This window comes from Saimiri boliviensis, chromosome 19, assembly GCF_048565385.1.
Source record: "Saimiri boliviensis isolate mSaiBol1 chromosome 19, mSaiBol1.pri, whole genome shotgun sequence".
Lineage (NCBI taxonomy): Eukaryota > Metazoa > Chordata > Mammalia > Primates > Cebidae > Saimiri > Saimiri boliviensis.
In genome coordinates this window covers 36,861,950-36,885,520 of record NC_133467.1, presented here as the reverse complement: position 1 = coordinate 36,885,520, position 23,571 = coordinate 36,861,950, and the positions used below count along the sequence as shown (strand labels likewise).

General features: G+C 42.0%; 1 protein-coding gene across 3 annotated transcripts in view; it reads right to left on the bottom strand.

Moving 5' to 3' along the window:
• Positions 1-23,571, bottom strand: part of GATAD2B (GATA zinc finger domain containing 2B) — a 129,294-nt gene that overhangs the window by 27,106 nt on the left and 78,617 nt on the right. The window lies entirely within an intron of this gene.

Here is a 23,571-nt window from a genome sequence, read left to right as displayed (position 1 = left end):
AAATATTTAATACGCTATTTTACTTTCTCAAGTTTCAATTTTATTTGTAAAAATGAAGTGCTTAAAAAGTTTTTCTATTCCCTAAGAATGTGAGTTCCACACCAAAGGCATGAGATGAGGTCCAATAATTCATAGACTCAAGTTACTGAACAGAAAAGACTACCAATATTAATTGGTACTCTTACACGAAAAAATATATTTGTGCTTGAATAAAATAAGGGGTATTATGATTCTTTTCCTGGCCAGGCACAATGGACCATGCCTGTAATCCCAGCACTTTGGGAGGCCAAGGTGGGTGGATCACCTGAGGTCAGGAGTTTCAGACTGGCCAACATGCTGAAACACCTTATCTACTAAAAATACAAAAATGAGCTGGGTGTGGTGGCAGGCACTTATAATCCCAGCTACTCAGGAGGCCAAGGCAGGAGAATCACTTGGACGCAGAAGGCAGAGGCTGCAGTGAGCCGAGATTGCGCCACTGCACTCCAGCCTGGGTAACAGGGAGAGACTCCATCTCAATAAGTAAGTAATAAGTAAATAAAAAAGATGTGGCTGGCCATGGTGGCTCATGCCTGTAATCCTAGCATTTTAAGGAGGGCAGATCACATGAAGCCAGGAGTTTGAGAGCAGCTTGGGCAACATAGTGAAATTTCATCTCTACTGAAAATACGAAGAATTAGCCAGATGTGGTGGCAGGCACCTGTAATCCCAGCTACTCAGGAGGCTGAGGCAGGAGAATCCCTGGAACCTGAGAGGTGGAGGTTGCAGTGAGCAGAGATTGCACCACTGCACTCCAGCCTGGACAACAGAGTGAGACTCCATCTCAAAATAAATAAATAAAGATTCTTTTCCAGTTACAATGAAGAGAAAGAATAAACAAAAGGAAACAGGGGCTGGGTCAGGTGGCTCACGCTTGTAATCCCAGTACTTTGGGAGGCCGAGGCGGGTGGATCACTTGAGGTGAGGAGTTGGGAGAGCAGCCTGGCCAACATGGTGAAACCCTGTCTCCACTAAAAATAACAGTATTAGTCAGGCATGATGGCACAGGCCTGTAGTCCCAGTGACCAGGGAGGCTGAGGCATGAGAATCACTTGAACCCAGAAGTGGAGGTTGCAGTGTGCCAAAATCGCATCACTGTATTCCAGGCTGGGTGATAGAGTGAGACTGTCTTAAAACAAAAACAAAACAAAACCAAAAAAGGAAACACACACCCTTCATTATATTTTTTTTATTTTTAAAATTAATTAATTAATTAATTTTTTTGAGATAGCGTCTCACTTTGTTGCTAGCCTGGAGTGCAGCGGCCCCATCTTGGATCACTATAATCTCCGCCTCCCCAGTTCAAGCAATTCTCCTGCCTCAGCCTCCCAAGTAGCTGGGACCACAGACGTGTACAACCACGCCTGGCTAATTTTTGTACTTTTAGTAGAGATGGGGTTTCACTATGTTGGCCAGGATGGTCTCAATCTCTTGACTTGTGATCCGCCCACCTTGGCCTCTTAAAGTGCTAAGATTACAGGTCTAAGACACCCCACTCAGCCTGTTTTCATTTTCATTTTTGAGAGACAGGGTTTCACTCTGTCACCCAGGCTAGGAGCACCCAATCGTAGCTCATTGCAGCTTCAAACTCTCGAGGGTGCAAATGGCACAATGATAGCTTGTTGCAGTTTTAAACTCTTGGGCTCAAACAATCCTCCCTGCCTCAGCCTCCTGAGTAGCTAGAGGTGCATGGAACCACACTTTGCTAATTTTTTCGATTTTTGAAAGACGAGGTCTCACTATGTTGCCCAGACTGGTCTGGAACTCCTGGGCTCAAATGATCCTCCTGCCTCAGCCTCTCAAAGTGCTGGGGATTATAAACAGAAACACATCTTTTAAAACGAGAAAAGGGCCGGGCGCGGTGGCTCAGGCCTGTAATCCCAGCACTTTGGGAGGCCGAGGCGGGTGGATCACGAGGTCAAGAGATCGAGACCATCCTGGTCAACATGGTGAAACCCCGTCTCTACTAAAAACACAAAAAATTAGCTGGGCATGGTGGCGCGTGCCTGTAATCCCAGCTACTCAGGAGGCTGAGGCAGGAGAATTGCCTGATCCCACGAGGTGGAGGTTGCGGTGAGCCGAGATCGCGCCATTGCACTCCAGCCTGGAAAACAAGAGCGAAACTCCGTCTCAAAAAAAAAAAAAAAAAGAAAAAAACGAGAAAAGTCAGAACTCAAACTTCTGAATTCTGGGATAACGTGTTTTTTGTTTTTTGTTTTTGCCCACCCCCGCGCCCCCAAGGATAATGTTTCTTAATTCCGTCCCTTTTTAAAGAGCAGCTTTAGGAGCCATAAAACAAACAATGAGTTCATGTCCTTTGCAGGAAAATGAATGAAGCTGGAAGCCATCATTCTCAGTAAACTAACATATGAACAGAAAACCAAACACTGCATGTTTTCACTCATAAGTGGGAGCTGAACAATGAGAAGAACACACGGACACAGGGAGGGGAACATCACATACCTGGGTCTGTTGGGGAATGGGGGTCAAAGGGAGGGAGAGCATTAGGACAAACACCTAATGCATGTGGGGCTTAAAACCTAGATGACGGCCTGATAGCTGCAGCAAACCACCATGGCACATGTATACTTATGTAACAAACCATCACACTTTGTACATGTATCCCAGAACTTAAAGTAAAAAAAAAAAAAAAAAAAAAAAAAGAAGAGGAACTTTACTGAGATATAATTTACATATCATACAATTAACCTATGTAAAGTGTATAATTCAATGATTTTTAGTATATTCAGAGTTGTGCAACTAGTAATAATCAACTTTAGAACATTTTTAATCACACTTCACCACCCAATTTACCTCTAAAAAAATCTTCAGATGGAGTGACTAGAAACTTGAGTGCTACAGAACACCAAAATATAAGTCCTAACTCTATAGTAACAATGTCTTTAGTACTTCAATCAACACTATATAACTGATAGTAGTAGTAACTGGGCACACCATGGTGATTGGGGAGGGTAGAAAAAGTCTGCCACTCAACTGATTATACACCTATATGCAAATCATATAGCCATGCCTCATTTTATTACATTTTGCTTTATTTGCACTTTGCAGATACTGTGTTAAAAAAAACACACACACAAGGCCGGATGTGGTGGCTCAAGCCTATAATCCCAGGACTTTGGGAAGCTGAGGCACGTGGACCACTTGAGGTCAGGAGTTTGAGTTCAGTCTGGCCAACATGGTGAAACCCTGTTCGGGTGTTGTGGCACATGCCTACAATCCCAGCTATTTGGGAGGCTGAGGCAGGAGGATCACTTGAACCCAGGAGGCAGAGGTGAAATCGCACCACTACACTCCAGCCTGGGTAACAAGAGCGCGACTGTCTCAAAAAACAAAAATCAAACCAAAGGTTTGTGGTAATCCTGTAGTGAGCAAGCCTAATGGTAACATTTTTCCAACAACATGTCCTCACTTTGTCTCTGTCACATTTTGGTAATTCTTACAGTATTTCAAACTTTTTCATCATTATTATATCCATTATGATACTCAGTGATCCATGATCTTTGCTGTTACTATTTTGTTTTGGGGCACCATGAACTGTACTCAAAAGATGGCAAACTTAATCAGTAAACGCTGTGTGTGTTCTGACTGTTCCACAGAGTGGCTGTTTTCCCATTTCTCTCTTTCAGTTGAATATCTAAGTGCTGAACATCTAAGTGTTCAACTGAAAGGAGGAGTCACACGTCTCTCACTTTAAATAAAAAGCTAGAAATAAGCTTAGTGAGGAAGGCTATACTGAAAACCAAGATGGGCTGAAAGCTAGGCCTCTTGCTTTTAATGGTTAGTCAAGTTGTGAATGCGATTATGGAGAAAGTTTTAGTGCACTGGCAAGAAGTTCAAACCAGCCACAACGTTCCCTTAAGCCAAAACCTAATCCAGAGTCAGGCCCTAATTCTCTTCAATTCCATGAAGGCTGGGAGAGGTGAGGAAGCTGCTGAAGAAAAGCTGGAAACTAGCAGAGGCTGGTTCATGAGGTTTAAGAAGTCATGCCGTAACACAAAAGTACAAGGTACAGCAGTAGCCGAGTCCTGACGTAGAAACTAATACAAGTTATCCAGAAGATCTAGCTGAGATAACCCACAAAGGTGACACATTAACAGTAGGTTTTTTCCCTTTTTTTATTTTCTAATTTTTATTTTAGATTTAAGGGATCCATGTGTAGGTTTATTACATGGATATATTGCATAATGCTGGAGTTTGGACTTCTATTGAACCCATCACCCAAACAGCAAACATAGTACCCAATGGGTAGTTTTTCAACCCTTAACCCTCACTTCATTCCTACCCGTTTTGCAGTGCTCAGTGTCTACTGTTTTCATCTATAAGTCCATGTGAACAGTACATTTCTTTTTTTCCTTTTTTTGAGACAGAGTCTTGCTCTGTCTCCTAAGCTGGAGTGCAGTGACGAGATCTCTGCTCACTGCAACTTCCACCTCCTGGGTTCAAGCGATTCTCCTGCCTCAGCCTCCTGAGTAGCTGGGCCTACACGCCCAGCTAATTTTTGTATTTTTAGTACAGGCAGGGTTTTACCATATTGGCAAAGCTGGTCTCTCCTGACCTCAAATGATCCACCCACCTAGGCCTCCCAAAGTGCTGGGATTACAGGCATGAGCCACTACACCTGGCCAGTACATTTTCAATGTAGATAGAATAGCCTTCTATTGGAATACTTTCATAGTTAGAGAGGAGATGTCAATACCAGGCTCCAAAGCTTCAAAAGACAGGCTGACTCTCTTTTTTAAAGAGTAATATGGCTGGTGACTTTAAATTGAAGTCAGTGCTTATTTACCATTCCAATAATCCTATGTTAATTATGTTAAATAAACTGGGCAGAGTGTACACCAGTAATCTCAGCTATGTGGGAGGCTGAGGCAGCAGGGTTGCCTGAGCTCAGGATTTTGAGGCTATAGAGTACTATCACTGCACCTGTGAATAGCCACTGCACTCCAGCTTGGACAACATAGCAAGACTCTATCTCTTAGAAAAAAGGTAAGAATTAGGCTAAATTTACTCGGCTTGTGCTCTCTCAATGGAACAATGATGCATGGATGACAGCACACCTGTTTACAGCATGGCTTACTGAATATTTTAAGCCCATGGCTGAGATCTACTGCTAGAAAAAAGATTCCTTTCAAAATATTACTGTTCATTGACAATGCACGCAGTCACTCAAAAGCTCTGATGGAGATGATCAAGGAGATTAATGTTGTTTTCATGTAGCTAACATATCCATTCTACGGATCATGAATCAAAGGGTAATTCTGACTTCCAAGTCTTATTATTTAAGAAATATTGCTGGACATAGTGGTTCATGCCAGTAATCCCAGCACTTTGGAAGGCCAAGGCAGGTGGATCACCTAAGGTCAGGAGACCAGTCTGACCAACAGGGTGAAACTCCATCTCTACTAAAAATACAAAATTAGTTGGCTTGTAGTGCACACCTGTAATCCCAGCTACTTGAAAAGGTGAGGCAGAAGAATCACCTGAACCTGGGAGGCAGAGGTGGCAGTGAGCTAAGATCATGCCACTGCACTACAGCCTGGGCAACAAAAGCAAAATTCAGTCTCAAAAAACAAAAAAAAGAAATATTATTTCGGGCCAGGTATGGTGGCTCGCACATGTAATTCCAGTGATTTTGAGGCCAAGGTGAGAAGACCACTTGAGCCCAGGAGTTTGAGACTGGCCTGGGCAACATAGCGAGATCCTGTCTCTATAAAAATAAAAATTTTAAAAGCCTCCTGGAAAGTATTTACCATTGCAGGAGGAAGTAAAACTATCAACATTAACAGAAATTTGAAATTAGTTGATTATAACTTTCATAGATGACCTTTGAAAGGAAATTACTGCAAATGTGGTAGAAACAGCAAGAAAACTACAATTAGAAGGAAGGATAGGCCGGGCACAGTGGCTCACGCCTATAATCCCAGCACCTTGGGAGGCTGAGGCAGGAGGATCACTTGAGCCCAGTTTGAGACCAGTCTGGACAACAAAGTGAGACCCCATCGCTACAAAAAAATAAAAAATTATCTGGGCACAGTGGCATGCACCGCACTCGGGAGGGTGAGGTAGGAGGATTGCATGAGCCTAGGAGCTTGAGGCTACAGTGAGCTACGATCATGCGACTGTACTCCAGTTTGGGTGACAGAGCACAACTGAGTCTCTTCAAAAAACAAAAACAAAACTTTGAATAGATAAGGAGTTGCTTCTATGGATGAGCAAAGAAAGTGGTTTCTTGAGATGGAATCGAATCCTGATAAGATGCTGTGAAGAACATTGTTGAAATGACACCAAAAAATTTAGAATATTCCATAAACTTGACAAAACAGCAGCAGGGTTTGAGAGGAATGACACCAATGTTGAAAGTAGTTCTACTGTGGATAAAACTGGTGTCAAACAATACCGCATGCTATATGAAAATCATGAAATGAAAGTCAATCCATGTGGCAAACTTCATCATCTTATTTTAAGAAATTGCTAGGTTGGCAAGGTGTGGTGGCTCACATCTGTAATCTTAAAAACAACAAAAAAATTGCCAGGTTACCTTTCAGCAATGACCACACTGATGAGTCAGAAGTCATCTACATGGAAGCAAGACACTACCAGCTAAAAGATTATGACTTGCTGAAGGCTCAGATGTTTGTTCACTTTTTAGCAAGAAAATATTCTTTATTTAAGATGTATACTTTTTTTTAGACATAATCCTATTGTACTTAATAGACTACACCATAATGTAAACATAACTTTTATTATTATTATTATTATTATTTTTTTTTTTTTTTGAGATGGAGTTTCGCTCTTGTTGCCCAGGCTGGAGTGCAATGGCGCGATCTCGGCTCACCGCAACCTCCGCCTCCTGGGTTGAGGCAATTCTCCTGCCTTAGCCTCCTGAGTAGCTGGGATTACAGGCACACGCCACCATGCCCAGCTAATTTTTAGTATTTTTAGTAGAGACGGGGTTTCACCATGTTGACCAGGATGGTTCTCAATCTCTTGACCTCGTAATCCACCCGCCTCGGCCTCCCGAAGTGCTGGGATTACAGGCTTGAGCCACCACGCCCGGCCATTATTACTACTATTTATTTATTTATTTTTTTTTTGAGACGGAGTTTCGCTCTTGTTACCCAGGCTGGAGTGCAATGGCGCGATCTCGGCTCACCGCAACCTCCGCCTCCTGGGTTCAGGCAATTCTCCTGCCTCAGCCTCCTGAGTAGCTGGGATTACAGGCACGAGCCACCATGCCCAGCTAATTTTTTGTATTTTTAGTAGAGACGGGGTTTCACCTTGTTGACCAAGATGGTCTCGATCTCTTGACCTTGTGATCCACCCGCCTCGGCCTCCCAAAGTGCTGGGATTACAGGCTTGAGCCACCGCGCCCGGCCCTCATTATTATTATTTTTTAAGACAGAGTCTCGCTCTGTTGCCCAGGCTATAGTGCAGTGGTGTGACCTTGGTTCACTACAACCTCTACCTCCTGGGTTCAAGTGATTCTCCTGCCTCAGCTTCCTGAGTAGCTGGGATTACGGGTGTGTGCCATTATCCCCAGCTAATTTTTGTATTTTTAGTAGAGATGAGGTTTCACCATGTTGGCCAGGCTGGTTGCAAACTCCTGACCTCAATCGATCTGCCCTCCTTGGCCTCCCAAAGCGTTGAGATTACAGGCGTGAGCCACTGTGCCCAGCCTAAACATAACTTTTATATACACTGGGAAACCAGTAACTTGTATGACTTGCTTTATTACAGTATTTGCTTTATTGTGGTGGTCTGTAACAGAACATACAAAATCTCTGAGATATGTCTGTACTTTAGAAAAGTACACAGTAAGGCAGTGGCTCGTGTCTGTAATCCCAGTGACTCAGAAGCTGAGGCAAGAGGATCACTGGAGGCTTAGAGTCTGAGAATAGCCTGGGAGACTCAACTCCATAAAAAAAAAAAAAAAAAAAAAAAAAAAAAAAAAAACTTTTTTTTTTTTAATTTAAAAAAATAGTCTCACTTCGTCACCCAGGCAGGAGTGAAGTGGCATGACTTTGGCTCACTGCAACCTCCATCTCCCGGTTCAACTGATTCTTATGCCTCAGCCTTTCAAGTAGCTGGGATTACAGGTGTTCACCACCACATCCAGCTAATTTTTCTATCTTATGGCGATTCACCATGTTGGCCAGGCTGGTCTCGAACTCCTGACCTAAAGTGATCCACCCCTACCTTGGCCTCCCAAAGTGCTAGGATTATAGGCATGGGCCACTGTGCCTGGCCTAAAGAAAATTAAAAAAGAAATATTGGCTGAGTATGGTGGCTCACCCCTGTAATCCCAGCACTTTGGGAGGCTGAGGTGGGGAGATCATCAGGTCAGGAGTTCAAGAACAGCCTGGCCAACATGGTGAAACTCCATCTCTACAAAACATACAAAAAATTAGCTGAGTGTGGTGACATGAGCCAGTAATCCCAGCTACTCGAGGCTGGAGCAGGAGAATCTCTTGAACCCGGGAGGTGGAGCTTGCAGTGAGCCAAGATTGCGCCACTGCACTTCAGCCGGGCAACAGAGACTCTGTCTCAAAAATTAAAAAATTAAAAAGAAATATAAGCCACGCATGGCGACTAAGGTGGAAAGATCATTTGAGCTCAGGAGTTTGAGGCTGCAGTGAGCTATGATTGCGCCACTCTACTCAGCCTGGGTAACACAGAAAATCCTGTCTATTACATACGCATATCAAGATATATACATGTAAGCTGATATACTACAGTATTCTGAGTTTTGAGATATATTAATGAGCACTGATAATACATGACAAAACAAAATATAGTAACCTAGAGCTAGAGTTTGGGATGCCATCATTACCTTGGCTCCTTGAACTGATTATTACACAAACAGCTGAAAATAAGTCAAATAATTTCCCATTACTATACATTAACGATTCAAGAAAGAAACTGACACATCAGAGGTTGTGAGAAACAAGAACCCAGGTATTTGAATGTTTGAGGTAAGTCTTTCCTAATAGATAGAGATTGAGAATTCTAACCAATTTGTCCATGGCTACTCTTGTCTTTACTAATCTATAAACCTCAACTTAACGCATTCACAATCATGCCTCCTTCAAAATCCAATGTAAAATGGACAAACTTTGGAAACATTATACTGAGTAAAAGAAACCAGACACACAAGGACAAACATTACATGGTTCTGCCAGCTGAGGTGGCTCACACCTGCAATTCTAGCACTTTGGGAGGCCGAGGTGGAGTTTGAGACCAGCCTGGCCAACATGGTGAAACCTCATCTTTATTAAAAAAAAAAAAAATAGAAAAATTAGCAGGGTGTGGTGGCAAGCAGCTGTATTCTCAGCTACTTGGGAGGCTGAGGCAGGAGAATTGCTTGAACCCGGGAGGCAAAGGTTGCAGTGAGCTGAGACCATGCCATTGGACTCCAGCCTGGACAACAGAGCAACACTCCGTCTCAAAACAAAAATAACAACAAAAATTGTATGGTTCCACATATATAAGGTACCTAGAGATAGAAAGTGTAATAGAGGGCAGAACATGGTAGCAAGTGCCTATAATTCTAGCTACTTGGGATGCTGAGGTGAGAGGAATGCTTGAATGTCAGGAGTTGAAGACCAGTCTAGGCAACATAGTAGGATGCTCTTATCTCAAAAACAGCAAAAAACAAATAAACCAAAAAACAAAAAATAAGAAAACAAAACAAAAACAGTAGAATAAAGGTTTCCAGCTCAGCTAGGGGTGGGGAGTGAGAGGTTATTGATTAATGGGAACAGAGTCTCTGGGATGAAGAAAAAGTTCTGGAAGCAGATAGTGGTGACAGTTGCAAAACATTGTGAATGTACTTAAATCCACTGAATTATATACTTAGAAATGGTTAAAATGGTAAATTTTATGTTACATGTTTTTTACCACAATAAAATTGCAAAAAAAAAATCCAACATAATAACTACCAAGGGGCACACATGATCTTTTTAGGGTGACTGGAAATGTTCTTCTAAAACTGGACTATTGTTACTATGGTTGCACAACTTTGTAAATATATATTTTAAAAATACTACAGTTAAATTATGCCCCTACTACAAAACTGTCAAAATAATATTCACCAAAAACTTGTCACATAAATATTACCCTGCAAAAAAAGAAAAATTTTATAAAATGAATGTTGCATGTTGCCTTTTAATGCCTAAACAATCTTTGTTTCTTCTATGATCCTAGATGGAGTCTCACTCTGTTGCCCAGGTTGGAGTGCAATGGCATGATCTTGGCTCACTGCTACTTCTGCCTCCCGGGTTCAAGCAATTCTCCTGTCTCAGCCTCCCAAGTAGCTGGGACTACAGGTGCGCACCACCATGCCTGGCTAATTTTTGCATTTTTAGAGACGGGAGTTTCACATTGGCCAGGCTGGTCTCGAACTACTGGCCTTGTGATCTGCCTGCCTCGGCCTCCCAAAGTGCTGGGATTACAGGCGTGAGCCACTGCGCCCAGCCACTTAAATCTTTTCGACAAACTACTAAGTAGGTAGTATTAGTCCTACTTCACCAGCAGGAAGAGGTGTATCCCAAATGCAAAACTCTTAAGTAAATCTGGAATTACAACACAGTTCTAGCTCACTTCCAAAATCTATTACATAGTACAACACCCTTCTCAGAGCCAGACATCTTAAGAAGCAGTATATTAATGTATCGGCACATCTATCAATCCATCCACCCCACAAGTATTAATCATATACTACGTGTCAAACTCAGGGATTAGGAATAAAGGTTTTTGGGAAAAGACTAGGTTACGGTTTTCCAGAATTTCATTCCAATAGAAGGATGTGCATAAAACAAAAATACATACTTGGATGTATATGTTTACATAAACTCATTTTCTCTGCCTTTTTTTTTTTTTTTTTGGAGATGGGAGTTTTTGCTCTATTGCCCAGTCAGGAGTGCAACGGCACAATCTCAGCTCACTGCAAAGAAACTGTGCCCGGCCTCCTCTTTTTCAAGTTTCACTGTCATCCAGGCTGGAATGCAGTGGTGCCATCATGACTCACTGAAACCTGGGCCTCCGTCTCCTGGGTTCAAGCGATTTTCCTGCCTCAGCCTCCAGAGTAGCTGGGATTACAGGTGCCCGCCACCAGGCCCAGATAATTTTTATATTTTTAGCAGGGACAAGGTTTCACCATGTTGGCCCGGCTGGTCTCAAACTCTTGACTTCAGGTGATCCACCCATCTCAGCCTCTCAAAGTGCTGGGATTACAGGTGTGAGCCTCCAAGCCTGGCCTGTTTTTTTTTTGTTTTTGAGTCTCACTCTATCATTCAGGCTGGAGAGCAGTGGTGGGATCATGGCTCACTAAAGCCTTTGGGTTCAAGAGATTCTCATCCCTCAGCCTTTTGAGTAGCTGGAACCACAGATGCACACCACCATGCACATATTTTCTCTTTTACATTCAGAGGAAGAAAATAGAATGGATAGGAGTTGGTGACTTAGATTTAGGGGTCAGAGAAAGGATTATTTCCTGGCAATAAGAAAGCAGAGGCTGAGCACAGTGGTTCACGCCTATAATCCCAGCACTTTGGGAGGCCAAGGAAGGCGAATCATTTGAGGCTGTGAGTTTGAGAACAGCCTGGCCAGCATGGCAAAACCCTGTCTCTACTAAAAATACAAAAATTATCCGGATGTGGTAGTACATGCCTGTAACCCCAGTTGCTCGGTGACTGAGGCATGAGAATCACTTGAACCTGGGAGGTGGAGATTGGAATGAACTGCCATCAGGCCACTTCACTACAGCCTGGCTGACACCACAAGACCCTGTCTCAAAAAAAAAAAAAAAAAAAGTTTAGAGCAGGCGTCCCCAAACTTTTTACACAGGGGGCCAGTTCACTGTCCCTCAGACCTTTGAAGGGCTGCCACATACTGTGCTCCTCTCACCGACCACCAATGAAAGAGGTGCCCCTTCCTGAAGTGCGGTGGGGGGCCGGATAAATGGCCTCAGGGGTCCGCATGCAGCCCGCGGCCCGGGCCGTAGTTTGGGGACGCCTGGTTTAGAGAGTAGTTGTGTCAAACAACTGTAGCAGAGAAATAAAAATGTCCAACTTTAAACTTGCTGTTGGATTTCTATACGAAACAAGAATGCCAAATGAAACAGCTCTACATTCAAGCTTGTGAAGTTTCTGACAACATCAAATCAAACCTGGATTTGCAGCAAAGACTTAAGAGGATCCTGAAAGGCAGGTAGAGGATGGGGGAATAATAAAGAGGGTGAACAAAATGAATTAACATCTGCCAGAGTGCCTGCTCTGTACTAGGCAATGTACAAGGCCATTTATATTTGTTCTTTCATTTAAACACATCAGAAATAACTAACAGAAAAATCTAAATTGTAGGCTGGGCACGGTAGCTCATTTCTGTAATCCCAGAACTTTGGGAGGCCGAGGCAGGTGGATCGCAAGGTCAGGAGATCGAGATCATCATGGCTAACATGGTGAAACCCCGCCACTAAAAAAATAATAATAATTAATTTAAAAAAGAAAATTCTAAAAAAACAACAATTTAGTTGTTTTCCTCAGCTAGTTTAGAAAACCTCTAATTCTCAAAAATGAGGAAACTGAAGCCTATAGGTATACAATGTAACTTAAAAGTTTAAAGTAGCAATAGTCTAAAAGTTCATAAGATGGTTATGTTACTTATGAAAAGTTATCAGTATTTATAATGAACAAGCCACAACAGTCCTTACAAAACAATAGTATTTTGCAACAGTCCTTACAAAACAATAGTATTTAACACATAAAAAAGTAAGTTTAAAAAACTGTTTCGAAGGCTGGGTGCAGTGGCTCATGCCTGTAATCCCAGCACTTTGGGAGGCCAAAGCAGGCAGATCACTTGAGGCTATAAGTTTGAGACCAGCCTGACCAACATGGTGAGGCCTCGTCTCTACTGAAACACAAAAAATTAGCTGGGCATGGTGGCGGGTACGTGCCTGTAATCCCAGTTGCTCAGGAGGCTGAGACAGGAGAATCACTTGAACCTGGGAGGCGGAGATTGCAGTGAGCTGAGATCACACCACTGCACTCTAGACCTGGCGACAAAGCAAGACTCCCGTTTCAAATAAAAAACAAAAAACTGTTTTGGTTTAAAAACCCTAAGTAGAAATGAAAATAGTTTCTTTTTTTTTTTTTTTTTTTTGAGACGGAGTTTCACTCTTGTTACCCAGGCTGGAGTGCAATGGCGTGATCTCGGCTCACCGCAACCTCCGCCTCCTGGGCTCAGGCAATTCTCCTGCCTCAGCCTCCTAAGTAGCTGGGATAGGCACGCGCCACCACGCCCAGCTAGTTTTTTGTATTTTTAGTAGAGACGGGGTTTCACCATGTTGACCAGGATGGTCTCGATCTATTGACCTCGTGATCCACCCGCCTCGGCCTCCCAAAGTGCTGGGATTACAGGCTTGAGCCACCGCGCCCGGCCGAAAATAGTTTCTTAAAAAAAATTTTTAAGTTCTATTTTATCTTTTTAAAATCTAAAAATTTTAAATATTCATAAGCAAAAAATTTTCATTTCTGTTTCCACTATTTTTTCTGATTTCTTGTGACTCAGTCACAAGAATAGCTGTCTCAAATGATTAAAGAGAATTTTACTGTACACATTGAAGAGACTGTATGTTCTTGTTATGAAATATTTAAAAGATGGAGATAAAGGTTCCATGTACTCTTTAGTTTCCCCCAGTGAGTACCATATCACCACCAGGATATCAACACTGATACAATAAGCAGATCTTCAGATTTCCAAATTTATTAGTATTCAGTTGTATGTATTTAGTTCTACACAATTTTGTAACATTTGTAGTTTCAAGTATCTATAACCACAGTTGAGAAACAGCACAGTTCCACCACCTCAAGAAGCCCTCGTGTGACCTTTTTATAACAACATCTACCCTCTCCCCTTCCCCTATCTCCTGCCATATTCCTAACTCATAGTAGCTACTAATCTGGTCTCCATTTCCAAAATGTTGGCTTTTCAACTACTATAAAGTTGGAATCATACAGTATATAACTTTCAGGACTTGCCTTTTTCACTTAGGATATTTTCTTTAGATTCATCCAAATGGTTTCAAGTACCAATAGTTATATTCCTTTTTACTGCTGAGTAGTATTCCTCGGTATGGATGTAACATGGTTTACTTACTCACTGAAGGCCATCTGAGTTGTTTACAGTTTTTGACTATTAGGAATAAAGCTGCTACGAACATTCATGAGAAAATTTTTGTAGAAAAGTTTTCATTTATCTGAGATAAATGCCCAAGAGTGCAACTGCTGCGTCATACAGTAAGTGAATGTTTGGTTTTATAAGAAACTACCAATCTGTTTTCCAGAGTAGCTATACCATTATATATTCCCAGATGCAATGCATGATCAATCTCACTTTTTCACACCCTCGCCAGCATTTGGTTGTGTCATTTTTATTATTTAATAGATGGGGCCTCACTATGTTACCCAAGCTGGAGTGCAGTGGCTATTCACAGGCATCATCCTAGCAATCTGCAGCCTCAAATTCCTGGTCTCATTCCATCCTCCTACCTCAGCCACTAGAGAAGAAGCAACTTGAAGTGTGTGCCACTGCACCTGGCTGGTGTCATTATTTCTTATTTAAGCCATTTGGATAGGTATGTGGTAATAACTTCATTGTGGTTTCAATTTTCATTTCCCTAATGGTTAATGATGTTTTTTTTAAGTATTTGCCATCTGTAATTCTCTTCTATGAAACTTCTGTTCATCTTTTGCTCATTTCCTAACGGCACTCTTTGCTATTCTTTTTTATTGTTGAGTTTTAAGAGTTCTTTATGTATTTTAGATAACTAGTCATTAGTCATTTATGTGGCCTCCTAATTTATTTTTAGTGAGATAAAACATTGGATACATCTGAAGCACCCAGCCTGCGTAACTTTACTCCCAACCCATTCATCCCCTCCCTCCTTCTTCAGATGTTACCATTCTCATGAATATTTTAATAAGTTTATTGTATATATACATGTATCCATAAATGTTTAGCATAGTTTGTATATTTTTAGAAATTACCACTTAAAAGGTAACTCTTGTACTATCCTTCATTTTTCTTTCCAATATTGTTTTTGATTTTGCTTTTTATTATTTACTTTTTTTTTTTTTTTTGAGACGCAATTTTGCTCAGTCGCCAGGCTGGAGTGCAGTGCAGTGGCATGATCTCGGCTCATTGCCTCCCGAGTAGCTGGGACTACAGGCGCACACCACCACACTCAGCTAATTTTTATATTTTTAGTAGAAATGGGGCTTTATCATGTTGGCTAGGGTGGTCTCGATTTCTTGACCTCGTGATTTGCCTGCTTCAGCATCCCAAAGTGCTGAAATTACAGGCATGACCCACTGCACTTGGCCTTCAATTTTTATTTATTTATTTTTGAGACAGAGTATTGCTCTGTTGCTCAGGATGGAGTACATTGGGACCATGTCAGCTCACTGCAACCTCCGCTTCCTGGGTTCAAGTGATCCTCCTGCCACAGTCTCCCGAGTAGCTAGGATTACAGGCTCACGCTGCCATGCCAGGCTAATTTTTGCCACTGCACCTGGCCTTTTTTCTCCCTTTCCTTTTTTTTTTTTTTTTAAAAGACACAGTAGACACAGTATCTTGCTCTGTTGCCCAGGCTGGAATGCAGTGGTGTGATCATGTCTCACTGTAACCTCAACTTCTGGGCTCAGGCAATCCTCCCACCTCAGCCTCACAAGTAGCTTGGACTACAGGTGCACACTACCATACCTGGCTAATTTTTTAAAAATTATTTGTAAAGATGGGGTTTTGTTATGTTGCCCAGGTTGGTCTTGATCTCCTGGCATGACATGATCCTCCTGTCTTGGCTACCTAAAGCACTGGGTTTACAGGTGTGAGCCCAGCCTTCAATTTTTTTATATTTAAAATTTGTCCAAGTAACTGCATAAACCTCTAGTTCATTTGCTTTAACTGCTGTGTAGAATCCCACAGCAGGAATATACAATTAGTTATCCATTCTCCACCTCAACATTTAGAGATCAATTTGTTGATGTTAAAACAAATGCTGCAATCTCCACTTGTGGTCAAGATGATTCAACAGAGACCAGAGATTTACCCTCACCTGAAATAACAACTCACATACACACACACACAAAACCACAGACAAAACCCATAAAAACAAGAGTTTTGAAAACAATGGACACCAGACAACAATGGACAGTGACCCCAGAGTGACAAGAAACAAATGAAGTGAGCCCTACAACTGACCTGGCTCACTGCCTTAAGAGAGTTTCCAGGACATGATGGAGGAAGGGAGACTGAGGCAAAGCCTGGGAGACTCCTGAGTTGAAGAGATAAAGCTGAGAATACAGTGAGATAATGATAGCCAGAAGATTTCAAAGCACAGAGTATCACAGAAGAGAGAACTGCAGAGAAAGTCTCAGAAGCCCAGAGATCTGCAAAATGATTCCCTCAAATACTGAGGACATCAGGGTGATCAGTACATGTAAGTGAGGAAACTATCCAAGACTGGGGACGGCGGGCGGGGTGGGGTGGGGGGGCGGGGGAAGGCATGAAAGGAATAGAGATATCGCTTCTCGGCCTTTTGGCTAAGATCCAGTGAAAGGAAGAGAGAGAGCACTACCCAGAATTCACATGGAACCAGGAATAGTGCCTGTTCTCAATAGCCAGATTGGAGAAACTCAATTTATGGGGTACTGGGCTAAGTACACAGGAAAGTCCTACCTTAGTACTAGGGAATTTTTAGCCCCAAACTAAGTACTGCTTCAGACTGGCCTAACAAATGATATATTTAAAAAACAAAAAACCAAAAAAACCTAAAGAACTACATAGTTGACAAATACAATAACTGAACTGCAATAAACAACCCTCAAGATTTACATAAATAAAAATAAACCAGCACCCAAAAATATAAAATCACAATGTCTGGAATTTGATTAAAGATGAACAGCCTTGCAAAAAGGCAAGAAAATGTGACCCATATATGAGAAGAATCTCTTTACCCAGAACTAATTCTGTTAGAATTCAAAAGACTTTTAAAGCAGTTAATATTGTAACTGCATTCCATATGTTCCAAAAGTTACGCAGATAAATGGAAGATGTAAAAAAGACTCAAGTTAAACTTTTAGAGATGAAAACTAGTGTCTGAGATGAAAACTACAATGGATGTAAAGATAGCGTGGTACTGGCATAAAAACAGATACATGGTCAATGGAAAAACACTCAGAAATATACCCTAATTATTTATGGTCAATTGATTTTCAACAAGGATCCCAAGATAATTCAATGAGAATTGCTTAAGCCCAGGAGCTTGAAGCTGCAGGGAGCCTGATCAAGCCATTGCACTCCTGCCTGGATGACAGAGCCAGACCCTGGATCAGTTTAAAAAAAAAAAAAAAAAAGTTCCTGCCTGTGCAACATAGTGAGACCCTGTCTCAGCAATAATTTAAAAAATTAGGCTGGGCATGGTGGCTCACGCCTGTAATCCCAGCACTTTGGGAGGTGGAGACGGGTGGATCCCTTGAGCTAGTAGTTTGAGACCACCTCGTGGAACATGACAAAACCCCATGTCTACAAACTATAAAAAATTAGTCAAGTGTGGTAGTGTGCCCCTGTATGTAGTTCCAGCTAATGGGGCTGGGGGGTGGGGTGAGGTGGGAGGATCGCTTGAGCCCAGGAGACTGAGGCTGCAGTGAGCTGAGAATTGTACCACAACACTCCAGCCTGGGTGACAGAGTGAGTCCCTGTCTTTAAAAAAAAAATTAACCAGGCATGGTGGCATGTGTCCATAGTTCCACCTACTCAGGAGGCTGAGGTGGAAGGACTGCTTAAGTCCAGGTGTTCAAGACTGCAGTGTACCATGATTACTCCACTGGATAACAGAGCAAGACCCTGTCTCTATTAAAAAAAACAGAAACCCAAAAACCGTTCTCATAATTTTTCTTCCCTTAAAGTTTGTCTTATATTAGTATGGTGACATTAACTTTCTGGCTAATATTTACCTACGACATTCTTTTTCGTTGCTAATTTCAACTTCTATACCTTTATGTTTTCGACAATATTTACCTGAATTTATTTTTCCATTAAATCAATTGTTTCTAAAAAAAACTGACCCGTGCATTCACTTACTATGATCACTAATATATTTAGTTTTATTTCTACCTTCTTCTGTTCTATTTATCTTGCTTGTTCTGTGGTTCTTTCTTGCTCTTTTTCTGTTTGTTTTGAGACAGTCTCACTCTGGCAACCGGCCTGAAGTGCACTGGTAAAATTATAGCTCACTGCAGCCTCACTCCTGAGCTCAAGTGATCCTCCCCTCTAGGCCTCCTAATGGCATTAATCACTGGGCCTGGCCTGAGTCTAATTTTCATTCCTTTGCAGTAATTTATTTGGTTGCTTTCATAAGATGTTTGTCTTTAATGTTATTCTTTCAGGATTCACTCTTTTTCCCCCCTGAAGTTGAAGATTCATATATTTAGCAATTCTGGGAAATGTTCATCTATTATCTCTTTGAATACTGCTACTCTCCACTTTCTCTACTCTACCCTAGAACTCCCATGAGAGATATCTTGAACCATCTCATTCTAGTCTCCATCTTTCTTTTTTTTTTGAGACAGAGATTTGCTGTTGTTACTCAGACTGGAGTGCAATGGCGCGATCTCGGCTCACCACAACCTCCGCCTCCTGGGTTCAGGCAATTCTCCTGCTTCAGCCTCCCAAGTAGCTGGGACTACAGGCGTACGCCACCATGCCCAGCTAATTTTTGTACTTTTAGCAGAGACCGGATTTCACCTTGTTGACCAGTATGGTCTTGATCTCTTGACCTCGTGATCCACCCGCCTCGGCCTCCCAAAGTGCTGGTATTATAAGCGTGAGCCACTGCGCCCGGCCCCATCTCTTCTTTTTCGTATTTTCCATTTTTAAATATCTCTATGCTACATTCTGTGTAATTTCTATTGTTCCTGATTTTCAACTGTTGAATATACTGTTTAAACTATATAACAAATTAATTTTACTGATCTACTTCAAAGCACATCAACTTCGGATACACATTAGAATGATCTTAGTAACTGTAAAACAAACAACATACTGATACCATGGTCCAATTCCCAAAGATTCTGATTTAATCAGTCTGCCATTGAATTCATGCAGCTATCCTTTAATAAATTCCCTAGGTACTTCTCTTATTTCGATAGTGTTGAGAATCATCCTATCACCATACCAACTTGGTACAGTATTTCTTATACCTTAGAAAATTCTTCCCATAACTTCCTGTCCTATTCCAGTTACTGACCCATGTCCCTGAACCCTCTCACAGCAAAATTCCTCAAGAGTTACTGATACTCATTGTCTCTACTTTCTTCCTGTTTAAAACCACTTCAGTTCAGATTTTGTTCCCTCAATATAAAGAGATTATTATTTCCAGGTCACTAATTACCTTCATGTTGCCAAGTCCAATAATTATTTATCAACACTTATTTGAACTTTCGGCAGTATTATCTTTTTCCATTTTTTTTTTTAAATAACAAGGAGTTCATCATCCTGAGAATCTTTCCTCCTTCTTGAACTGCTTTCTTCACTTGGCTTTCAGGACTTCACATCTTGGAGTCTTATTCTACACTCATGATCCCTTCTTTATTAGTTTTCCTCATTAGTTTCTATTCATCTTCCTATCTTCTAACTGTAAAAATGGAGTGCTCCTATGGCTTTAAATAGCATTTATATGCTAATTCTCAAACGGATTTTCCTAGCTGTCATTCTCCTCCAAAACTCTTTATACAGTCAATTGCCTAACTGACATCTCCATTTGGATGTCATCTTAGTCCATTTCCCCAGGTGGCTCACGCCTATAATCGCAGTACTTTGGGAGTCTGAGGCGGGTGAATCACGAGGTCAGCAGCTCAAGACCAGCCTGGTCAAGACGGTGAAACCCTATTTCTACTAAAAATACAAAAAACTTAGCTGAGTGTGGTGGCGGGCACCTTTAATCCCAGCTACTTGGGAGGCTGAGGCAGAGAATTGCTTGAACCTGGAAGTTGGAGGTTGCAGTGAGCCGAGACTGTACCACTGCACTCCAGCCTGGGCAACAGCAAGACTCCATCTCAAAACAAAACAAAACAAAACAAAACACCACAGACTGGGTAATTTATATAGAGGGGTGTGGATGTGTGTGTGTTGTTTTATTTATAGATGAAGTCTCTCCATGTTGCCAAACTCCTTGGGCTCAAGCAATCCTCCCACCTCAGCATCCCAGGTAGCTGGGGCTACAGGTGTATGCCACCGTACCCAGCTTTGGGTAATTTATAACGACCAGAAGTTTACTGGCTATTTATTAGCATACAGTTTCAGAAGTTGGGAAGCCTACCATCAAGGTGTTGGCATAAAGCAAAGCCCTTCTTGCTAATAACGTAACAGATGGACGAAGACAGGGTACCCTTTTAATCTCACCCATGAGGGTGAAGGCCTAATAATCACTTCTTAAAGGTCTCACTTTTTAATATTTTTACGTCAATTAAATTTCAACATGAGGTTTGGAGGAAACAAACACTCAAAAAATAGCAGATCTAACAGGCATTCTATAATCTTAATTCAAAACTGTTTCTTCCCCTACTGTTTCACGTCTTAGCAAATGACACTACTATTTAGCCAGCTGTTCAAAGCAAACACTTGGAGTCATTCTTAGTTCCTCTTTCTTATACCTACATGCATTCTATCTGTAAACGCTATCAGCATTACCTTTCAACCAAATACATTTCAAATTTGACCTTTGTTTTGTTGGAGACAGTTTTTCTCTTTCATCCAGGCTGAAGTGCAATGGTACGATCTCGGTTCACTGCAACCTCCACCTTCCAGTTGTAAGCCATTCTCCTGCCTCAGCCTCCCCAGTAGCTGGGATTATAGGCAGCCACCACACCCGGCTACTTTTTGTATTTTTAGTAAAAATGGGATTTCACCATGTTAATCAGGCTGGTCTTGAAATCCTGACCTCGTGATCTGCCCACCTTGGTCTCCCCAGCAGGCATAAGCCACGGCATCCAGCCCCAAATTTGACCTCTTAACATCACTTTCATGTTACTTAGTCCAAGCTGTCATCTCCTACCTAGGCTATTGTAATTATTTTTGCGTTTGCTTTTTCGAGATGGAGTATCACCTCTGTCACTCAGGCTGGAGTGCAGTGTCACGATCTCGGCTCACTGAACCTCCACCCTCTGAGTTCAAGCAATTCTCCTGCCTTAGCCTCTCTAGCAGATGGAATTACTGCTGGGTGCTACTGCACCTGGCTAATTTATATATTTTTAGTAAAGACGGGTTTCACCATGTTGGCCAGGTGGGTCTTGAACTCCTGACCTCAGGTCATCAACCCACCTCCCAAAGCGCTAAGATTACAGGTGTAAGTCACCTGGCCCAGCTGCAATTCTTTTTTTTTTTTTTTGAGATGGAGTCTCACTCTGTCACCAGGCTGGAGTGCCATGGCACAATCCTGGCTCACTATAACCTCTGCCTCTCAGATTCAAGCGATCCTCCTACCTCAGCCTCCTGAGTAGCTAGGATTACAGGCACCTGCCACCATGCCTAGCTAATTTTTGTAATTTTAGTAGAGACCAGGTTTCGTCATGTTGGCTAGGTTGGTTTCAAACTCCTGACCTCAAGTGATCCGCCGGTTATCAGCCTCCTAACACGCTGGGATTACAGATACGAGCCACTGTGCCTGGCCTAATAAGCCCATACTTAATTTTTGAAAAATTTTCTGTTGGCTGGGTGTGGTGGCTCATACCTGTAATCCCAGCACTTTGGCAGGCTGAGGAGGGTGGATCACTTGAAGTCAGGAGTTCGAGACCAGCCTGGCCAACATGGTGAAACCTTGTCTCTAACAAAAATACAAAATTTAGCCAAGTGTGATGGTGCATACCTGTAGTCCTAGCTACTCAGGAGGCTGAGACAGGAAAATCACTTGAACCCAGGAGGCGGAGGTTGCAGCGAGCAAAGATCACACCACTGCACTCCAGCCTGGGTTGCAGAGCGAGACTCTGCGTAAAAAATAATTAATAATTGTTTTACTGTGGTATGAAAAAAACACAAGGTCCACCCTCTCAACAAATTTTCAAATTTTACGTTAATGTTGACTACAGGTACAGTGCTATATGTCAGATCTCTAGAGTTCTTTCCTCTTGCTTAAAATTAATTTTACATCCATTGTTGAGCAACTCCCCAATTCCTCCACCCCCTCTGCCTCTGGCAACCACCATTTGACTCTTGTCATCCTATGAATGTGACTACTTTAGATATCTCACATATGTAGACTCATGCAGTTATTTGTCTTTCGGTGACTGGCTTATTTCCCTTAGCATAATGTCCTCAAGGTTCATCCATGTTGTCACACGTGGGAATGCTAATATGTCTTTGGGATCCTGATTTTGATTATTTTGGATAAATATCCAGAAGCATAATTGCTGGACCATCTGGTAGTTCTGTATTTAGTATTTCAAGGAACCTCCATACTGTTTTCCATAGCGGCTGTATGTACCATTTTGCATTCTCACCAATAGTGTGCAAGGGTTCCAATTTCTTCACTCCCTTGCCAATAAAAAAAAAAAAAAAAAAATAGCCAACTTGACAGGTGTGAGGTGGTGATATCTCATTGTGGTTTTGATGTGTACTTCTCTGATGATTAACAATGCTGAGCAATTTTGTTGAGCAATTTTTCATATACTTGGCTACTTGTTTTTGTTTTTGTTTTTTTGTTTTTTGTTTTTTTTGAGGCAGAGTTTCGCTTTTGTTACCCAGGCTGGAGTGCAATGGCGCGATCTCGGCTCACCGCAACTTCTGCCTCCTGGGTTCAGGCAATTCTCCTGCCTCAGCCTCCTGAGTAGCTCGGATTACAGGCAGGCGCCACCATGCCCAGCTAATGTTTTGTATTTTTAGTAGAGACGGGGTTTCACCATGTTGACCAGGATGGTCTCGATCTCTTGACCTCGTGATCCACCCACCTCGGCCTCCCAAAGTGCTGGGATTACAGGCTTGAGCCATTGCACCCGGCCCTACTTGGCTACTTTTATGTCTTCTTTGGAGAATGTCTATTCAGGTCCTTTGTCTATTTTTTCTTTTTTTTTTTTTTTTTTGAGGTGGAGTCTCACACTGTCCACCCAGGCTGGAGTACAGTGGCACGATCATGGCTCACTGCAACCTCTGCCTCCCAGGTTCGAGCAATTCTCCTGTCTCAGACTCCCGAGTAGCTGAGACTATAGGTGACTGTCACCATGCCCAGCTAATTTTTTGTATTTTTAGTAGAGGCAGGGTTTCACCATGTTAGCTAGGATGGTCTCAATCTTCTAATCTCGTGATCTGCCTGTCTCAAACTCCCAAAGTGCTGGGATTACAGATGTGAGCCACCACACCCAGTCCATATACATATATATATATATATATATATATATATATATATATATTTTTTTTTTTTGCTAGTGTGTTGTATGAGTTCCTTACATGTGTTGAAGATTAACC